This window comes from Triturus cristatus, chromosome 6 (genome assembly GCF_964204655.1).
Source record: "Triturus cristatus chromosome 6, aTriCri1.1, whole genome shotgun sequence".
In the NCBI taxonomy this organism is placed as follows: domain Eukaryota; kingdom Metazoa; phylum Chordata; class Amphibia; order Caudata; family Salamandridae; genus Triturus; species Triturus cristatus.
The window spans coordinates 1834448993-1834471342 of record NC_140589.1 but is presented as its reverse complement, the minus strand read 5'-3'; the positions used below and the strand labels follow the sequence as shown (position 1 = coordinate 1834471342).

At 45.8% G+C, this 22350-nt stretch overlaps 1 protein-coding gene across 2 annotated transcripts in view; it reads left to right on the top strand.

Moving 5' to 3' along the window:
* Positions 1-22350, top strand: part of LOC146822136 (cGMP-dependent protein kinase 2-like) — a 256757-nt gene that overhangs the window by 183518 nt on the left and 50889 nt on the right. The gene's annotated exons all lie outside the window — the stretch shown is intronic.

The following is a 22350-nucleotide window of genomic DNA, read 5'->3' as shown; positions in this document are numbered from 1 at the left end:
AATGGGTCTGTAAAGTCTGACAAGGGAGATATGGGTTTGTAAAGTCTGGCAAGGGTGTAATGGGTTTGTAAAGTCTGGCAAGAGTGTAATGGGTTTGTAAAGTCTGGCAAGGGTGTAATGGGTTTGTAAAGTCTGGCAAGGGTGTAATTGGTTTGTAAACTCTGAAAATGTGTAAGGGCAAGTGACTAATGGGTCTGTAAAGTCTGACAAGGGGTAATGGATCTGTAAAGTCAGCCGAGGGAGTAATGGGTCTGTAAAGTCTGCCAAGGGAGTAATGGGTCTGTAAAGTCTGACAAGGGAGTAATGGGTCTGTAAAGTCTGCCAAGGGAGTAATGGGTCTGTAAAGTCTGACAAGGGAGATATGGGTTTGTAAAGTCTGGCAAGGGTGTAATGGGTTTGTAAAGTCTGGCAAGGGTGTAATGGGTTTGTAAAGTCTGGCAAGGGTGTAATGGGTTTGTAAAGTCTGGCAAGGGTGTAATGGGTTTGTAAAGTCTGGCAAGGGTGTAATTGGTTTGTAAAGTCTGAAAATGTGTAAGGGCAAGTGACTAATGGGTCTGTAAAGTCTGACAAGGGGTAATGGATCTGTAAAGTCAGCCGAGGGAGTAATGGGTCTGTAAAGTCTGCCAAGGGAGTAATGGGTCTGTAAAGTCTGACAAGGGAGTAATGGGTCTGTAAAGTCTGCCAAGGGAGTAATGGGTCTGTAAAGTCTGACAAGGGAGATATGGGTTTGTAAAGTCTGGCAAGGGTGTAATGGGTTTGTAAAGTTTGGCAAGGGTGTAATGGGTTTGTAAAGTCTGGCAAGGGTGTAATAGGTTTGTAAAGTCTGGCAAGGGTGTAATGGGTTTGTAAAGTCTGGCAAGGGTGTAATGGGTTTGTAAAGTCTGGCAAGGGTGTAATTGGTTTGTAAAGTCTGAAAATGTGTAAGGGCAAGTGACTAATGGGTCTGTAAAGTCTGACAAGGGGTAATGGATCTGTAAAGTCAGCCGAGGGAGTAATGGGTCTGTAAAGTCTGCCAAGGGAGTAATGGGTCTGTAAAGTCTGCCAAGGGAGTAATGGGTCTGTAAAGTCTGCCAAGGGAGTAATGGGTCTGTAAAGTCTGACAAGGGAGATATGGGTTTGTAAAGTCTGGCAAGGGTGTAATGGGTTTGTAAAGTCTGGCAAGGGTGTAATGGGTTTGTAAAGTCTGGCAAGGGTGTAATGGGTTTGTAAAGTCTGGCAAGGGTGTAATGGGTTTGTAAAGTCTGGCAAGGGTGTAATGGGTTTGTAAAGTCTGGCAAGGGTGTAATTGGTTTGTAAAGTCTGAAAATTTGTAAGGGCAAGTGACTAATGGGTCTGTAAAGTCTGACAAGGGGTAATGGATCTGTAAAGTCAGCCGAGGGTGTAATGGGCCAGGGACTGGAGACTGGACTGGAGAGCGGGAACATAGCTTTGTCAATGTAGAAACCCAGTTATGAGGCAAGCATACTTTTCCTCGCTTCCTTATATAGCCCTGAGTGAAGAGAGCAAGCATGCCATGTGGATTACCACACGGCATCCGATTGCATGTGCAATGAAGGAAAACAAAAAATATTGCACAAGCCTCAAGCAGTGACTCTGTTACTCTGCTCATGCTCCTGCAGAAAATGTGCGTAGAAGTTGCGACCGGCACAGGTAAGAGCGGTGAGGCAGGGCAGGGTGGCAGTCAGGTAAGTCGACATATGAAGGGAGGAGTAAAATTAAATAAAAACAAAACCACTTACCTTGCGCTCAGCGATGCGCCGATAGCAAGGTAAGTGGCTTCTCTTTAATCTTTAATTTTGGGCATCCAATCAAATGTCAAAATTTCAAAACACTACATTTCCCATGACCACAATAGCCACATGTCCTAACCATAGAGCAAACAGCCCTATGTAACCTTCATGTCGCTATACAGCTTCCTCTTTCTTTGCTGCTTCGCAGCCAGTTAGGTACATCTCCTCAAATTTGTCTTAATATGTAGATTGAGCTGTTTCTTGTTTTTAATACCGGACTGTGTTGTTTCATGTATACGGTGTTTAAACATGTTTATATTGTTGCCGATCTCACACTGAATCTTAAGCAAGTGGACTTGCTGTGCCGCATTATCTTTTAATTTTGCCATTCTGTTAATTGTTTTCACTGTAAACTGTAGCGCGACCTCGCGTGCATTCAGGGAGCATTTATCCTCCCAAGCGGAGCGGATTGTCGCACCTGTTTTAACCTAGTGGAGCGGGAGAAACGGGAGAGAGGACTTGCAGATTTGCACATTCCTATTTTTAGGACGAGCCTGAGCCAGCGCACACGTGCTGCTCTGCGAGACTTACTGTAGACGAGTAGCGAATAGAATCCCTGCCCACTCTCCGCCCATGTTTGCTATTGGCTTGTGTCATTGTCTGTCCTAAATGCTGGATTCTGATTCATCAATAGGCTTGTTAGCCGCACATTAGTACTGCCTCTTCTTCATTTGTCACCTCCCATGGTGACTGGCCCCTTTCCTTCGAGTGTTACACAGTACGTATTATTTAGACGGTGAGCACTATTTTCTGTATTGAGGTTCTCTTACTGCTTTATTTACTCCCCCCTCCCTCTCGTCGTTGTCTGTGCCTTCCACACCCTCACCCCACCCGCACTCCCGTTGTCTGTGCCTTCTCGCCCCCGCCCGCTCATTGTTTGTGCCTTTTCGCCCGCATTTCTTTGCTGCCTGTTCTGCTGTTTCCCGGTGACGCCCTGACCAGTGTGATTTCCTCAGGGTTGGAAACTGATGTTAGTCTCTTCCTAGAGTGCTGGAAGTCCTCTCTCCATGCTTTCTATCTACTTCTTTATTACTTTGACCTGCTTTTGGTGTTATATATTTTTTGCAACCCCCCCCCCCCCCCCCCGACTGCTCTAGAAAAGTTTGTTGGTATCAATAAATACAATTTTGGTCATTTCTTAACCTCCTGAGGCACTTGAATATTGGCTCTGCAAGAGCTGACAATGAATATTTAGATGAAGATATAGAAGGCTACTAATATGATGACCCCCAACGGTCTTTAGAGCATGACCTTGTAGAGGCACTAGCTACAGGAGTGCAACAGTCTATTGACAAGGCCCTGTTCAACACCATTGGCCCATTTAAAAGGCAGCTGTGTGGCTACACACAGCAACAAGGTTGGATCCCTACACCCCAATTGATGAATGCTAGTGGCCCTTCTGCCACACAGGACAAACCTAGCACTGAACTCCCTAAGAGACCCCAGGCTGAGGCTTTCAAAAAGTTGGCAACTCCATGGCTAGAGATCACGCCCATAGCGCTCCTCCTATTTCAACTCCTCCTCCAGGTCCGATCACAGATGATACAGATTCCACCTCCTCTCAGAGCTCAGACCATGACGATGAACCTTGCCCTAGTAAGCGCAAGCTGCGCCACACCAATGTCCAGAAGCAATCTAAGGTACTTTCCTTTCACCCAGGAGATATTATTCATTCACGATCTACTGTCTGGCTCCCCCGCAAGAAGTTGCGGACTATGTGCAAACACATTTGTCAAGGATTTGACAAAGGCGTCTGGGCATATCTACGTTCTGAACCCCCTCTGACAAGACCTCCCCAATAAAGTAACAGAAACTCCCGAAGTTAATATTACCTTAATGACATTCCTAAAAAAAAAATTCTAAGAATCCTTAAAGGGGCCTCGGTTGTGCCTGGCAGAACTGTCAGGACAAGTTATTAGATGTATTAGGCCCACTAACTAAAAGCCTGGAATTTGCATACCAGGCCAAGGAGTCAGCGACGCCCACAGATCTAGACATCTTATTCGACTGGGCCCAAAGAGCTGTGTGCCAACTAGTTTATGCGAATTGCGCCATATCCAGTGAATGTCGATGATCTATTCTCTTCAAAATCGACCCAAAGCTCACTGAGTTAGTCTCGTCTGATTTGAGCAATAGCTCGAATCCTTTTGTTTGGGACCCCTTTCCTGAAGGAACTTTCTAAGTTCCTGGCTACATATACCAATCTTGGCATGGCCGACGATCCCTTAAAAAAGTGCTCAGACCACTTTTTGGCAGGGCTGTATGCTTCAGAGGGAGTGCATTCATCTGGGGCTACCACCAAGGCCCACCACAAGACTTCTACCAAGGCGGTAGAGGAGGAAATCAGGAATCCTCCTGTAGGTCCACGTTCTACCCCTCCCGTCCCTGTGCCAACAGCAATTTCTTCAAGAAAGGGTGATACAGAGGTTCACAAGGATCACTGCAAGAATCTGGTTTCACAAGTAAGAATTATTCCACTCTCAGAAGTCTTACTGGGGGCAGCACAAAGTTATTTCTACAAAACTGGCAGGGTCTAATACAGGACCTTTGGATTCTCTATTCATACAGGAATACAAGTTAGAGTTTTACAGCACACCTTTCCAGTCCTGTCTTCCGCCCACAATATATTAGAAAAGGAAGCTATAAAAGAGTCATCTCCCCACCTGAACAGGTTTCTCAGTTGTATCTTTCTGGTGGAAAATAAAGGGGACGGGTCACACCTAGGGGCCGATTCCGATCCGGGTTGGAAGGGCACCGAACGCGATCCGGCCAGAAAAACTACGAGCCGTATGTGTGTTTTCCGCCCGACTCGTACAGCTGTATGAGCGAGCCAGTACGATGCGAGCTACATGAAATTCACCGACTGAGTCGTGTCCGGGTCCGAACCGCTCCGTACGTCTCGGTCGTAAGCTAACCGTGGCGTGCAATGGATGCGATTCATGACCGAGCCAGTACGATGCACGCGTCAGACAGCCTGTGCGAGCCGGAGAGTCGGACTTCGGGGGACTGCGTCGGACCCCCCGACACCCACAGCCGTACGACTCGCACACAGGGGGAGACACATGGGTCTCCCCCACACAGGCATGTACGGCACAGATGGCACTGACACGTACCCACCGTAGGGGGCGCACTTGTTCGAGATGTACCCATTCAGACAATGGGAGCGCATGTACGCGTCGTACAACTGGCTCCCATTGACTTCTATGGGAGTCCGACCGAACCGAGTCCAACAGCATCGTACTCACTCGGTCGGACTGTAGGGGTCCGGCTCGGTCGGAAAACACTCCGGATCCGACTCGGTCGGAGTGCTTTCCGACCCGGATTGGAATCGGCCCCTTAGTGTTAAACCTGAAAGACTTCAATGGGTGGATAGTCTAACATTATTTCAAGATGGAGAGGATCCACCTTTGAGGGACATCCTCCAGGAGGGAGATTGGATAATTTAATTAGATTTAAAAGACACCTACATAACTTTTCCTCTTCATCAACATTTTCTTCAGTTTCTTTGGCAAGGTCTTTGTTACGAATTCAGAGCTCTCCCTTTTGGCTTATTCTCAGCCCTATGGTGTTTCACAAAGATCACAAGGCCTGTTGTGGAGTCCCTGAAGGCTCGAGGGGTACGGCTGATTATCTATTTAGACATCATCATTATCATGGTTCAATGTCCCCAGTTCGCTGTCACTCATCGAGAGTGGACGGTCCTTCTCCTTTAGGATCTGGGTTTCATCATAAATGCCAGAAGTTGGTCCAAACCTCTTCCCAACGTCTGGAATTCAGCGCAAACAGTCCAGAACATCAAGAAAGAGGTGAGGTCAGCCTTGAGCAAACAGACTGTATCCTTGGGGTTGATAGTAGGGGTGGGCGGAATTTGCGTAGTCGCACTACGCAAATTATCGCGAAAGTGTTAAAAATCTCCGCGAGCATGCAGAACTTTCGCGAAGATGCAGAATTGCTTGTCCCGCCCGTTCGCGATGTGTTTTTGGGTGCTCGCAGGAAAATATATCGCTAACTTGTCCATGCAGTCACTAATGGGTGGTGCCATCTTTTTTTTCACTTGTCACGCCTGCTCGCGATACTTATTTTCTCTTCTGGGTCGCATATTGCATGCTCCCGCCCGTTTGCGATGAGTATTCCCTGTTCGGGAATGCGTATTACGTTTTAGCAACGCTTTGTGCGTGCTCGCGGGGTAATATCGCGCAAACTTGCCCACGCAGTCGCAGTGGGCATGGCCATCTTGTTTTTCACTCTATTGCCATGGTTCTGGGCCTGCTTTTCTATACTCCCACTATCTTTGCAATCCTTTGTTTCTGTACACTTTTAAAAAAATCTTTTTAATTTATTATCTATTTCTCTATTTTCCTGATTCTATATTTTGACTTTTTTTTCTACTTTTTGTGACTTTTTTTACTACTTTTTCACTCTTTTTCTATAGCTTGCTTTTTTCATTTTTGTTACCTACTTTTCGAATTCCTCCTTTTTCTTTTCCGCCCCCCCGAGTCCCAGAACCATGCCCAAGGTTGGGGGCAAGTCAAAGGGCAAGGCTGCTCACAGCCGCAGCCGCGACCGCCTTCCCTGTGGAAGGCGGCGCCCAAAAGGGGTGCAGGAATGGGCCATATTTGGTGAGGCGGAGGTGGCAGCACTTGTTTATTTTGTGCACCGCCACCTCCCCTTAACCCTAGCAGCAGGCGGAAGACCTGGGTCCGGGTACGGGCTCCGGGAGCGTCGGCAGCGATGGGGAAAGGTGCGCCGGGCAGTGTTTTGCTGCTCTGGTGTCCGGCACACCAATAACCAGCTGATGCACCGGTGGTCCGATATCCTGGACCGGGAGCAGGACCTGCTGGACCTGCTAGGAGTGGAGGTCCCGGGGCTTGGTGAGTAGCTATTTAATATTACTAATTTGTGTTCTTCTGCTCTGTGTTATAGATTGCGAATATTTTTTTTTCCGACCAGCAAGAATACTGCTGCTTACATTGCAGGTAAATTATGTTTAAAAATCTCCTGTGATTGTTATGACACAGGTGCTCGGCGATACTAATCTTACTTGTTTGCAACTTTGCGCTTGCTTGGTCTGATTATGTAAGAGTTTACTTTAAAGAACTTAAGTTAGGTAATGCTAGAGAGACTCTAGTCCTTCCTTTGTCCTCCTGCCACTAAGAAGAGATAGTGGTGGATTGATAGGTTTAGTTACTTATTAGTATTAGTTGGTAATTTTTGAGTGGTGTGCGTGACAAATCCTCTGTCACATCACGTGCTGCTGAGTGCTGCTTACCCCAGTCCTTAGTAGATCCTTTTGTAGTTTGTTTAGTGAGTGTGAATAGGCTTATCATCACTAGCAGAACATCAGCAGCAACCAACCAACAATTTGGTGTATGCAAAAATGTATGCACGTATGCATTTTTGAGGACTAAAATAAATGGAAATGCAGACTTAGTGAACAATTGGCTGTCTCGAATAGGTGGGCTAGGTCAGGTGGTACTTAGGCCTACTAGACGGTTCGTGAATCTCGCAATACTACTAGTAGATCAGATTAGATAGGTCAATTTTATTGCGATTGTTGTTCACAAAAATGTTTTTGGAGCGTATTTTAAAATATTTTATTTGTTTCACACCAAACATTAATTTTTGTCTCTTTCTTTATTAAATCTTACATGATCAGCAGCACCCAGGGGCAAGAAGACGGGTCTGAGTCAGCGGAACCAGAACACCATGCCTCCCAGGGCAAGGACCACTCCTCTACCGGGGGGCTCTGCTGCTAGCCCCAGTAAGTCCTCCGGTGGTTAATATTAATAATTATATTTCCCTAACTTTTCCTGCACCTTACTTTTTCCGAACTATTATTTCAGTTTCCTAATTCTATTTTTTACAAATTCTTCTTCGATCTAGACTATCTGTTTCTAAATTCTTGTTATCCCTGCCTCTAACTGCCTCTGCTATGACTCTCTGTACTACTACTATTAGTCTGTCTATAGCTAAGCTTGCACAATTGGCCACTCTTTATTTAAAAGGTTTTAAATAAATCTCAGATTCACCAATAGCTCTAGCCATTGAGTCCAGTCCTTTGGGTGTCTTCTTCTACTACTTCTAGTCTTCTTAATCTCGAGGCTTTTCGACAATTCCCACCAACAAAATGCCCAACCAGATTTTACTATTTTTGATAGGATAGGACATTCTACTATTGTTGTAGGGATTCTGCACATACAGAACTTTGCACAAGAAAATAGGACGTTGGTGATGGGAGGTTGGACCTTCCTCACACCTCAATCAGAACCCACCACAATCCCCTGACCGACTAGTTATAGTGTCTCATTAGCTCTCCACACCCCCTCAAGATACCTAATGAGTAGACAGCCCAGAACATAACACTCTCGACCTCTCAGTCGCGGAAGCAATGCACACCCTTTTGCTCACTCACTTGTGTAAGTCCACACCAAATACCACCGAGTCTATGTAAGTTCAAAAGGTTTATTTTCAACTGACAAGCTCTGTACTTAGTTCTATAATGCAGCACCAACAGCAAAATGCATAAGATTAAAACAATAAACATTGTTACACGTAGTTACACTTACAACTACAAGTCCATAGAAGACAAAAGGCGAAATCATGATAACTGAACAGTGGTGGAAGAACCACCCTCCCCTTGGTAGGAATATAGTTTATATAAAATTATAAGTGAAGATCTCTGAGCGAATTCTGGGGACCCCTCACCTTAGAACAACCTAGCACTGGTTACATTATAAGCTCTGCAAAGCTCTGGTTCGTAGAAGGGAATCTTCCGTCTGTTATGAAAAAAATGGTTCGCGTTAGTATATTTCAAGCATTTCTCAGTCGTGCCAAAAAGTGTAGCATTTGTATGGATAAGCAATATGGACTAACACCAGAACTCCATAACAAAGTGGCTTGTTTTTCAACCTTGTACGCAGTGCTCAGACAGTAGCAGTATGAGCTAATATGGGCTCAAAGGCATCTTACACAACAAGCTGCGAGGTAAAGTGCGCAAAGCAAAAATGGTTGCATGGCTCGGGCTAACTTAGCAAAGACTAAAAGGACCCTAGGGACCATATTACACTACTAGTGTCTACTCTACTACCTGATTTGTACTAGTGATATATATTGTATATGTATGTATTAACTTTTTTTTCAATCTTGCTAGTGAAAAATAGGGGGAGGTGTATATGGCTACTAAAAAATGTGTAATGTTTTTTCTAGGCGTAAAACCGACCACCAGTAACGGGCATGTGTGTGTTTAACCTACAACTTTGAAAAATGCACTTTAGTGCATTTTTCAAAGTTTTTGCAAATTACCATGAAGTTCAACTTCATGGTAATTTGCTCCCCCTAGTAGCGAAATCGCTACTTCAAAGTGGTTCTTGCATTGCATTTATGGAATCGCAAAATGCGATTCCTTAAATGCAATTGCAATTTGAGAACTCGCAATTAATTGCGAATTCTCAAATTGCAAGGCCCTTGACCCTTGATGCATCGCAAAGGCTAATTTTGCGATCGCACCGATTTTTGCGATTCGCACCGTTTGCGATCGAAAAAGCTTTGATGCATGTGCCTATAAATCAATGCACTGCTGTCAGTCATACCACTACACACTTGTAGTGACAAGTAGGTCTACTGTGGTTGTTGTTAACTTGTTTACCTTTTTTATGCCACTCATGAAATACCCTAACTTATTCCATCAATCATCTTCGATCCTACTGGGTGACTGCGTATATATTATGACACTGTGGTCACCATCATGGTGTTGTCCAACTCAGTGTGTGCAGTGTACAGAATTAGTCCCCTTTCCATATTCAAAATGCAATGGGTAGGCCTGCAGTAGAAGTACAAATTTGTTATTAAAAATCAAGAATGGAAACATTGCCTTGAGTTACTTTTAGTGTATAGATCAGATAATAGTACACAATGAATTAACTTCATGCACAACAAACAACATCAACACAAATCACTGAGTCAGCGTCCAATGCATGGCATCATTCATTACCTGTTCCTTCTCATCTTCAGTTAATGGGCAGTCTCTCTCGGCTTGGAAAGGATGATAGCTATAGTAGTCATCATCATGTTCCACTTCTTTTGGAGGGACTCAAGGAGGCAAGATTTTCTTTTTACTTCTATTATGCTACATCCAATCATCATCTGACTTGAGGGCAATGGATTTGGAGCGATTCAGGAGGATGGAGGAACAGGACTCGGAGGAGTGGACTGTGAAATCAGACAGCTGAAACTCATATACGGCAATAAAAAGACTATAAGACGGTGGTGATGGATTTGTTGTGATTCAAAGTTTTGAACCAGAAAGACACACATACAAATAAAAGTAAATAAGGGAGGAAGACAGTAAGAAGTGCAAGCCTAATTGTCAGGCAAGTATAGCTCGTCCTCAAACTCTGGGGGTTTGACCAGAAGTAGGTAATCATCATCTAACACACTACTTCTGTCACCTGAGCCGCTGTCCTCATCTTCCTCCGTTGATTCATGTATTGTGTAATTCGGTAGTATAAAGTGCTGATTCATTTTGATCATGGTTAACCTCTCCACGTTTTTGGGCGAGAGACTGGTCCTTCTTACTTTTACAATGGAACCAGCAGCACTGAAAACACGTTCAGAAGAGACACTTGCGACAGGGCAAGCCAGATAGTTTAATGCCAGCCTGCTGAGCAGTGGCCATTGACCCCTTTTCCCATACCAATACCTCAATGGGTTTTGATCAATGTACACCTCTGTTGGGTCATCCAGATAGGCCTGAACCATCCACTCAATGTTTAGGGGTGCTACACTTTGTTCGGCCTCTTTTGTCTTTGCATCAGCACTGGACCTAGCAAGTCCTTGCTGTAAATACCAATCCTTTAACAATTTTACTGGGGCTGATGATCCGGTTCTTGCTGTTGTCGATAGTATTGGTGAGTGTTCTGAGCCAAACGCACTGCCCTCAGGCTCCAAAGTTCAACTTGACGCCAGATGCCCTGCTGCAGTACTTGTTGTGGGTTTATGTACCGTTCATTTTCCAAATTACTGACTGCCTTAGCTATCCAAGTTTTGTACCGGCAACATCCAATTCTGAAAAAGGAATTCATGTCTTACTGTTCAATGGCGATTTGGACCATGGAGCCAGAATTGTGGCACAAATGTAATGTTCTTGTGACAAAATCTTATTTTGCACCCTTGTATTGTCAGCTAAGCGACTGGATAAGCTCTCCACCAACCCATATGCATCTTTTTTTTCCTCTACACTTTTGTACGCTTCAGAAACCTCCTTCAGCTGTTGCTCTAGCATATGCAACAATGGGATAGCTTGGTCCATAGTACAGTCCTCCTTGCTGACTTCACGTGTGAAGACCTCGAAAGGACGAAACATCTCAGTCAGGCATTTAACTAGGCACCATTGGTCCATCTGAATGGTCATGTCTTTCACAGTAGCATCCCCTCTTTGCATGACATATTCATTGATTGGTCTGTACTGCTCATACAGATGGTCAAGCATGTAATAAGTTGAGTTCCAACGTGTTGCCACCTCCTGCATGAGTGCTTTGACTTGCATTCTATGGTCACGTTGAATGATCCTCAGCTGCTTCCGAGCTTTAAAAGAATGGCTGAAATGGGTGCATATTATTTGGCAGGTGGTCAGTAAGTTGCTGACTATGTCTTCTTTTTTCAGAAAGTCTTGAACTATAATATTAATGCAGTGCGCCAAACACGGGACCCTGAAATAGCAACCAAGCTCCATGGCCTTAAGCACATTACTGCCATTATCTGTGGCAACAAAACCAATCTTAAGCCCTCTTGGGCGCAGCCATTCAAATACCTTGCTGTGAAACTCTTCCAAAATGTTTACAGCAGTATGAGATTTCTCCATGGCGAACATGGCTACAGTTGCATGTTTCCGAGTAGCATTAAAAATCTCATCTGTGTCAACAGCACCTACTGCAGATAGATTATCTCTAACCCCCACAAAAGAGACCCAGTGTGCAGTGATGCTCATGTAATCAGTGGCTTGGCAACTGGTCCACATGTCTGTTGTCAGGTGGATATTGTGAACAGCACTCTGCTGCAAACCTTGTCCAACCAATTCCAGCACATCGTGATGTAGTGCTGGAACAGCAACTCTGGCGAAATAGGATCAGCTGGGACCCTTCCATTTAGGGCAGATGGCTGACACAAATTCAAGGAAACCCACCCCTTCCACAAATGAAAAAGGGAGAAGGTCCAGCGCGAACATTTTAGCTATTCGTATTGTACAACCGTGCCGTTGGGTGGTTGCATTGGTTCTACCCCTCTGACCTAAGCATGCTCTCAATGGTAGGCTGGATTATTTTCCTTTGAGGTGCAGCTGTTTTCTTGAACCCAGTTAGGCTCAAGGACACACTTTATTTCATTGCTGTACTCGGTTGCCTTGGTGTCTCAGTCTGACTCTGAGTATGACTCTTACTGCGGTGCCACTGACATGTGGCTGGGGATATGGGCGGTACCACTACACTGCTGGGGACAGGGCTAGAAATGTCTTCCTCTTGTTCACCTTCCACCGCGATCATATCTTCCCCTAATTCTTCATCCCCAGCAACAGCAATGGGTTCAGTTCTACTTTGTTCTAAGCAAAGTAGGTGAGCCTCCCACTGGATACTGTGGTGTATTTTGAGATGACTGGTTGGGCCTCTGGTACCATAGTTTGTACCAAGCTTACCCCGCCTAACAGCCTGTCGACAAATTGAGCATATAGCAATGTTCTTCTCCTTACTGCTAACCGAAAAGAAGTCCCAAACTGGGGAGGAGAACTTTCTGACTCTGCTGGATGTGCCCCTTTCAATACCAGATGAACTGGAGGGTGGGCTTGGAATGTGACTCTGTGCAGTTACACTACCACTACCTACTGAGGTGGTGGTTGAGCTGGATGTAGGTCACTGCCAGGCCTTTGCAAATGCAAATATGAAAGCTCGAGGTCGTGTTGGTGTTTTACCTGTGTTGGTGGTATCCATGCTACATCCCTCGCAGTGATTTTGGATAGGGTAATAATGTTGGTCTCCATCTCTTCTTACCCGGGAGTGATGTTCGTGATGACTGGATCGTCATCATCATCCCCCTCTAGTACATCTAACTCCATAACTTTAAGGCTTTCTTGAACCTTCCTTTTCACTAGCATTGTCTTGTGGCGTGCATCACTCTCAGACTGAGCTGGTGGCTTCCAAGTGGCATCTCGATCATCAGAAGCGGGGCTTGAAGAAGAAGATGGTGGACTAACCCTCCTTTTCCTTGCTAGGGGTCTGGAAGACAATGGATCTTCTGAAACAGTGGCTTGCTCTTCTTTGTCTGCAGGAAGCTCGATTTCCTGAAATGCCCCTACTTCAGGAGGAACAACTACTATTGTGGGCTGTTTTTGCTGCTGTTCTTGCGGCTGTTCTTGCAGCTGCTGCTGTACTTGCGGCTGCTGCTGTTCTTGCGGCTGCTGCTGTTCTTGCGGCTGCTGCTGCTGCGCCTGCTGCTGCGCCTGCTGCTGCCCACTTATCTGCTGAGTTTCTGCTTGCATTGATTGTGTACTACTTTGCGATAATGACATTTCAACATCGCTGCTCGTAGTAGACTGGCTACCTCTGTGACACTCATGGGCTTGGGCCTAGGTTGGTGGGGCCGGCCCGCTGATGCTGAGGTGCTGCTCCCAGCTTGGTCCCTGGACAACGCTGCTGCAGGCATAATTTTTTTTTACCCAGAAAACACCTGGGACGGCACACCAGTTTTGGTAAGTGCCACTTCCTTTTTCTGTTCCTTCTTCTCACTGACAACTTTCTTGGTACTGGAGGACCTGTTACCTTTCTTTGGGTCCATCTTCTTCAGATGTCAGCAGAACGCAGGTCCACAAGTTGCAGAGATGTCTGTGGTCACACGTGGACGTGTCGTGGTGCGCTGCAGGACTTCTGTCTGGCAGTACAACGGGTGATGATGATGACACCTCCTCCTCTGTCTTTTTGTGCACCTAAAAGCAAAGAAGCCAGGAGAAGAACATCAGTGAAATGTTGCATTTGTTGTTGTGGTTCAATTACTACTAGTACAAATAAACAAATAAAAGATATAACTTAGTGTAGCCATTTGTGAGACTTTGTCAACAAGGGCTTTCATGGTATACTGTGTACACTACACTCTCAGGAAGGATAGGAAAGAAGAAGAAGAACAACAACAATCAAATGTAATGGAAGTGGACCCTGTTGGGCATTAAATTATTTGCTCATCACATTATTCAGGGAGCTGCTTCTGGCAAAGGGGATGGATGGAAGCAATAAGCCAACAGGAAAACCATGCAGGCCTATAAGGCAAAATCAGCACACTTATATAACTCCCACCAGAAATGGCCACCAGCCACATGGACACTCAAATCAAAAGCAACAAGCAGGAGGCCTGGAAAACAATGAACTGAAACAGGCCTATAATAGCCAGGCAAAGGATGCATGCTAAACCACACTGCTTTGCCTTTACTACAATAAAATGCAAAAACGAAAATCCACAGGGCTAAACAAGGTCTGCAAGGTACATCACAACACATCACACACAACAAAGGCATTTGTTTACCCCACACACAAAAACAGAAATAACCCCAAAAATACATATTTTGCAATTCAATCCAATGCCATCCATGCCCTAAATGATGTTTAAATTCAACAGAACATACAGAAACAGTTGTTTCATGCACCCGTGACTACCTCTGAGCCTACTGGATGACACGCCTGTTGGCAGACTAGGCCACAAGCTTGCAGACCTATGGCAAAAGCCCACTACCGGGCTTCAAAATGGCCACCAGCCACATGGCCAGGCCCATAGAACTACAATAAACTGAAGACAGACCATGCAGGCCTATTGCAAAAAGCACACTGCCTGGCTTCAAAATGGCCACCAGCCACATGGCCAGGCCAATACAACTACAAGAAACTGAAGACAGACAATGTAGGCCTATTGCAAAAAGCACACTGCCTGACTTCAAAATAGCCGCCAGCCACATGGCCAGGCCCACCACTTCTATAAGAAACTGAAGACAGACAATGCAAGCCTATTGCAAAAAGCACACTGCCTGGCTTCAAAATGGCCGCCAGCCTCATGGCCAGGCCCACAACAACAAGAAGCCTAGGCCTGTTGGCAGACTAGGCCACAAGCTTGCAGGCCTATGGCAAAAGCACACTACCGGGCTTCAAAATGGCCACCGGCCACATGGCCAGGCCCACACAACTACAAGAAACTGAAGAGAGTCAATGCAGGTCTATTGCAAAAAGGACACTGCCTGGCTTGAAAATGGCTGCCAGCCTTGTGGCCAGGCCCACAACAACTAGAAGCCTAGGCCACAAAGAAATAGCATGCAGGCCTATCTGGCAAAAGCAGCACACTAATAACTCCCACCAGAAATGGCCACCAGCCACACAGACACTCACAAATCACAAGCAACAAGCAGGAGGCCTGGAAAACAATGTACAGATAAAAGGCCTATAATAGCCAGGCAAAGGATGCATGCTAAACCACACTGCTTTGCCTTTAATGCAATAAAATGCAAAAACGAAAATCCACAGGGCTAAACACGGTCTGTAAGGTATACAACAACACAACACACACAACAAAGGCATTTATTTAACACACACCCAAAAACAGAAATACCCACAAAAACACATTTTGCAATTCAATCCAATGCCATCCATGCCCTAAATTATGTTTGAAATAAATTCAACACACACCAAAGGAACAGTTGCTTCATCATGCGCCCACCCATGACTAACTCTGGGCCTACTGGCTACCCACAACAATTAAAAAAAATAAATAATGATAAGTACCAAAATTGTAGTTGCAACAACTGAAATGCCCCAATCAAACAAACAACAACACCAACTTACTTGTAAAATATCAAATCCAAAAGTCCTCAAATCCAATGATAATGATGCAGCAGACAAAAAAAGTGATCCTTCCAGCTCAAAATCCAAAGGAAGAATGAACAGGACATGGACAATGCACTGGGAGGAGCCTGCTGGACAGGAACAGGAAGTTGGAGACTCTGTGGCACTTCCTCCCTCTTCCCCCCAAACGTTTTTTTAAAAAGGACGCCTTGCACAAAAAAGGACAGCCAAATGTCAATCTGAGGAGTTTTTTTCATCCAAATCATCATTTACGGAAGGTTTTATGCTGCACGAGATATTCTTCTTCTCCAGATTGAAGGTTTTGCGTGTTCGGGATCACGAGCTTCACCAAACTGCCGCCGGATGTCGCGTCCAAATGACGTGTTCATGATCGCACACTCTCTCTCGTGGTGGTGAATGACGTGTTCACGATCGCAGACTCTCGCGGTGTCCGATGGTGCAGCGAATGCCGTGTTCGCGATCGCAAACTCTTGCGGGATAGCACAACGGGCTACCAACATCTTGTGGCGCATGCGAACGGATAGGAAAACTCGTCGGCGAATGCAGGCATCCCGGTAAGTCGACCGTGCGCGCAAGGACGCATTTTTAAAGTGTGAACATGAAAAAATCTCCGAAACGCGAAAATGCCTACATTTTGCAAATTACGCGAGCGGAACAGAATATGACGCCCACCCTTAGTTGATAGCTCATCTTGTGGGACTGTTGGCCATGTTGATCCAGGCCATTTTTCCAGGACACCTCCTTTATCCTCACCACCAACGACTCTAAATTCAGCCCCTCCACTAGGATCTCAGCTTATCATAACAGGCAATTTTATCAGAGGATGATAAAATTGAAATGTCTTGGTGGCTAGACCACATTTAAGCCTCGAATGGCAGGACGATTTTTGGCTGAACTCCAGAGACGAGAATAGAGTCAGATGGTGAAACTACCTCAACCAAAGTACTATGTTTTATGGGACGTCAACATAGTCATGTGGTTCTTAGTATCTTGGCCTGATAATAAATATCTATTGAGGAAAGAACTATTGGCCAAATTGACTATGCTGTTGTGTCTACTTTCATGTAAGAGAATGTCTGACAAACGTGCTGAAAGAGTTTTTTTGTCTGAGGTCGTTACCTTTTCTATTTGCAAATGGAAGAAATGCAATTCCAGGTCAGTAACCTACCTGTTTTTCTCCGGATAACTCTAAGCTTTGTGTGGTACAATGTCTGAAAGCATATGAGGTAAGTACTGCTGAGTTTCATACTGATATGAGAGGTCAATTGTTGATCGCTTTGCTGAAGACTTTTAGACCTGTAGCAGTTGCTACATTAGCTAGATGGATGAGTTGGTTATTACTTGAAGTGGGCACTGATGCCTCTTTTGGTGCCCACTCTGCTACAGGGGCGATGGCTTCGAATTCTATGTCAGGACTGGAGGCGAGGATTATGCCGTCTTTCTTCTCTTTCTTCTCATTAGCAGCTTTTAAGATTAACAAAGACTACGTTTCCCATGAACCACAGGGAAAAGTAGCAAAGAAAACAACATGGTAACATCCAGTCACGAACAGGTATCAATGTCCAATCAGGGGCTGTTGAGCCCAACATAGTCCCTTGCTAGTGTCCCCCCTCTTCCTCTTTCTTCGCTGCTCCGCAGCTAGATAAGTGCTCTTCAGTTATTTTACTGTCTAGTGCTTGCATAAGTTTATACTGGGTTCATACTAAGTTTATATTGTGTTATGCTGATTTAACTTGCTTTGTGAGTGCTTGTGTGGGGGTTGTTTTCACCCGCTGTGTTTAGTGTTTAACGCGATTGCGCTTTCATGTGCTGTTTCCGATCCCTTTTGGGATCGTTTCTTACCGTTTGATCGTTTTTGTTTTCAGCCCGTTCGGCGCTTTGTTCTGGAAAGGGCGCCACGGGGCGGGGATCCCTTGTCCTTACGTGGCAAATTGCTGGCTTCGGCTCTGCGGACCTCCAGCCGCTAGGGGGCGCGGGAGGCCGTCTACAGTGCGTCGCGGAGTTTGGTCTCTTCAGAGATTCAAACACTGCGCGCACGTTAGAGGAGCCCTGGTCTGAGGAGAACGCCGTATGCTGGGTCTGTAAGCGGCAGCGACGGATAAATTACCACAGACTGCCGGGTTTGTTTTTACGCTCTGTTTTCCCGTGGAATCGTTTGGAAAGAAAGGGATTTCAGAGTCAGTATTTTTTCCTTGATTGTACGCCTCGCTGAGGTCCTGTATACGCCGGTGAAGAATACAAAGGGGACACGGCCCAGACCGGCGATCACCCCTCAGGTACTGGGGTTAAGTGACTGTTCTCTGTATTTCCATACCACCAGCAGTTGTCCCCTGGGGCTAGAACCCCGTGTAATTGCATTTTTTACTTCCGCCCAAAGAGTAAGCTGACACCCAGCCCTTAACAGCTTAGGCCTTGTCATCGGCCTAGTGGGTTACCACTTACTTATCCCCTTTTTTCTACTACGCTGGGGTCATGGATTATTATGATGACTTCCCAGAGGAAGAGGACCCCCTCGCAGATATGCCTTGGGGGATGCCTTTTACGAGGCTGTAGATTCCTCTATTTATCAAGCAGTGGGCCAGGCTATCACCCCCTTGGAGGATAGGCTTTCACGCCAGATCAATCAGGCGTTCGCACGCCTGGAGCAACGCATGGTTGTCGTCCCCCATGACAACGGCCCCTCCAGACCCCAATACTGTTGGCTCCCCACCATGTAAACGCCCCTGGGTGCTTGGGGTGGATTCGGACGCTTTTGAGCATTTGCGGCAGGCTTTTGTGGATAGCCAAACAGCACTGCCAGCTGGGGACCCTCGACCTCCCCCCCTGGCCATCCCGTCTACTGACCCGGATACGGCCGGTGACCCTGACTCCGACCCAGGTCCTTCGTGACCTTGACTCCCCACCCGCCCTTCTGTTCCCCCCATCACCTCTGACATGTTAGATCCTAATGATGTTATCCACCCTCGCTCTTTGGAGTAGGTCCCAGGGGAAAAGGTTGCTGTATATGTGGCAGAACACATCCGCCGTCCCCTAGAGAAAGAGGCTTGCAACTGCCTATGGGCTGAGTGCCCCCACCCTTCTTTGGAGGGGAAGGTAGCCCTTACCCCTGAGATTGACCCCAGGATGTCCACCTTCCTCCAAAAGTTTATTTGCGATCCTAAGAAAGGGATTGATACGTCCTGGAGGGCTTGCCAGGACAAGCTCCTGGATGCCCTCGGTCCCTCTACCAAAATACTTGATATGGCCGAGGAGGCCAAGGAATCGGGCTCCATTATTTCCCCTGAAGCCCTATCCAGCTGGGCGTAGAGAGTGGTTATAATTCTGGGCAATGCGAATTGTGCCCTCTCCACAGAGCGCCGCAGGTCTCTCCTCATAAAGATCGACCCCAAGTTAGGGGACCTGGCGGATTCTGAGGCAGGCGCCATTGCACAAGGGGGTTTCTTTGGCGAGCCTTTCGTGAAGGAGCTCGGCAAATTTGTTAATACCTTCACATCCCTCGACAGATCTCAGTCGACAATAAAGAAGGTTTTTCCTCGTGTTTTTCGCGGGGCCGGCTGAGGCAGGGGCCGCTCGGCCAGTCGACACCACCCGCAGGGTAACCAGAGAGGCTCCGGACAGTACCAGAACCAGTTCCGTTTTGGGAATTTTTACCCCACAAGAGGACACCGGGGCAAAGGAAAAGGATTCAGAGGTGGATCTTGCGCCTCAAACGCCAGTGAGTGTTCACCTTTCTTCCCCATTAAGAATAGGCTAGCAGCTGGCAAATTGTTACCAGGCTTGGTTGTCTCTAACGCACGATGCATGGGTTCTCCAAACAGTGCAAGGTTTTCATATAGAGTTCATGGGGTTCCCAGTTCAACGAACCAAACCCCGACCCATTCAGTTTTCGGCGCAAGATGCGGCCCTTGTGGCCGAGGAAATCGCATCCCTCCTCCGCAATGGCGCTATCTCCCTCACTTCCCTCCACCCAAGGGTATTTTTAAGCAATATATTCTTGGTGGACAAGACAGACGGCAGCAAGAGGCTAGTCTATTGCCATTTCAAAATGGAAGGAATTCATCTCCTTCGGGATGTTCTTCGCCCTCAAGACTGAATGGACCGCCTGGACCTAAAAGACGCCTACTTGGTGATTCCGATTTTTCCCCCTCACAGGCGGTTTCTTCAGTTTGCCTGGAGGCACCTCGTTTATGAGTTTACAGCCCTTCCGTTCTGCCTCTCCTCGACACCCTGGTGCTTCACCAAGGTACTCAAGCCGGTCACAATGATCGTGTATTTAGACGATCTTCTCTTGATGGCTTCATGCCCCCGTTAGCTGGAAGCTCAGCTTCGGATGGCAGTGACTCTCCTTCAGGACCTCGGCTTTGTGATCAACGAGAGCAAGTCTCTCTTCCAGCCAGCCAAGTCGGTTACTTTCTTGGGGTTCGTAATCGACTCCACGTCATCCACTCTCAGTCTACCCGCCCGAAAAGTTACCAAAATCAGACACGAATTACGTTGTGTTCTTTCCAGACAGCAGGTCTCCCTCCGTCAGCTGGCCCGGGTGGTGGGCCTCCTGTCAGCTTCCATTCAAGTCATCTTCCCATGTCCGCTTCATTACAGGGCCCTTCAGCGCCTCAAAGCATATTTCCTCAGCAAAGGGTATACATACTTTCACAAGGTATCCCTGACGCCCGAGGTAAAAGCTGAGATCCAATGGTGGTTAGACCACATGGAGGCCGGGAATGGCTGAGCGATCTTCGGCTCAGACCTGGATCTGGTGATTGAGTCAGACGCCACCAGACTTGGCTTGGGTGCGAGGTGCGGGGATCTGTCTACAGGAGGGTTGTGGTCACCCGATGAACAGAAGTTACACATAAATTGTCTGGAACTCTAGGTGGGTTATGAAAATCTAGCATTAGTATCTTACACCTCTTTCCATACTTGTCCTTCTCCTCTTTCATCACATGCAATGCCTCGAGAATGTTACAGTGTGTTGATGCTCTGTGGAATGTTGGGTGTTTCTCAAGAAAGGCACAGTTGAGATGGGCTGAGCTGCCTGCTGGCTGCTCCTGGTGGGGCTTGTACTTTATTACTTCTGGACTCAACTACTTATCTTCAATAAACCAACCTGATATACCTCAACTTGTCCGGTTTCATTACTACAATTTTATGGCGACGAGGATGGGAATTTTTGATCTTTACCAGGTTGTCACTATGCGGTTATTCTTCTCAATTTTTCAATGTGTGACCCTTTATGAGGTCGTCTCTATATGGGTTTTATCCCTTTCTATTGCTCAATATGTGACCTGTTACATTGTAATGCTCTATTCTAAAGTTCTCTACATTATATTTTATTGCTGTCCTTTGGTAGTATGAAGGATCTTTTGGTGTTCTTTCCTCTGTTTCTCTGCTTCGTGCGATGTTTACCTCATTGCCATAAAATTGTAGTAATGAAACCGGACACGTTGAGGTATTTCAGGTTGGTTTATTGAAGAAAAGCAGTTGAGTCTTTGTCTGATATATGGTCCAGTGTTTATGGCTTTGATGCTTTCATTTTCCTAGGAAATGAGGACAAGTGATTCATGTCATGTAGAAGTTCAATCTTTTAGGAAGTACTCTTCAGTGGTCGCTGAGTTCTTCGTGGGGTGATCTTCTTTTCGCTGTTGCAAGCAGAGACCTTAGAATTCTGTGGACCCAGGAAATTCTGGTTGAGCTCCTGTTGATCCAGTTTGTGGTTATAAATGTTGGTGATCCATCGTTATAGGGTCTCAGACTGTTCAACATTTGTGCTGATATTTGAGGCAAAGAAAGAGGAAGCTGCGTAGCAACATGAAAAATGAATATAGGGTGGTGGGCGCTATGCTGGTCATGGGAAATGTAGTGTTTTGAAAGGTTTACATTCTATTGGTTGCTGAAAATTAAAGAGTAAAGAAAGAGAAGTATAATCATTGGGCCTGATTCACAGAACTAACTTAAGACAAAATCCTAAACTTACTACCATTTTGGTATTCATAGAAGGCACTTACTCATTTTGGTATTCACAGAAGGCTCTTACTCATTTCGGTATTCACAGAAGTTAGGAGTCCTAAGTTTAGGACTCCTAAATGCCTTCTGTGAATACCGAAAGTCTTAAAATTAGGATTTTTCTTAGTTTAGGAGTAGTAAAGTTAGGACTCCTAACTTTAGGACTCCTAAATGCCTTCTGTGAATACCGAAAGTCTTAAAATTAGGATTTTTCTCAGTTTAGGAGTAGTAAAGTTAGGACTCCTAACTTTACTACTCCTAAACTGAGAAAAATCCTAACTTTACGACTTTAGGTATTCACAGAAGGCATTTAGGAGTTCCAAAGTTAGGAGTCCTAACGTTACTACTACTAAACTGAGAAAAATCCTAACTTTAAGACTTTCGGTATTCACAGAAGGCATTTAGGAGTCCTAAAGTTAGGAGTCCTAACTTTACTACTCCTAAACTGAGAAAAATCGTAATTTTAAGACTTTTGGTATTCACAGAAGGCATTTAGGAGTCCTAAAGTTAGGACTCCTAAGTTCTGTGAATACCGAAATGAGTAAGTGTCTTCTGTGAATACCAAAATGGTAGTAATTTTAGGAGATTTTGTCTTAAGTTAGTTCTTTGAATCGGGTCCATTGTCTCCACGCCCTTCATAGAATTCAAAATTCTTGTCGCGAATGCTTGAAATT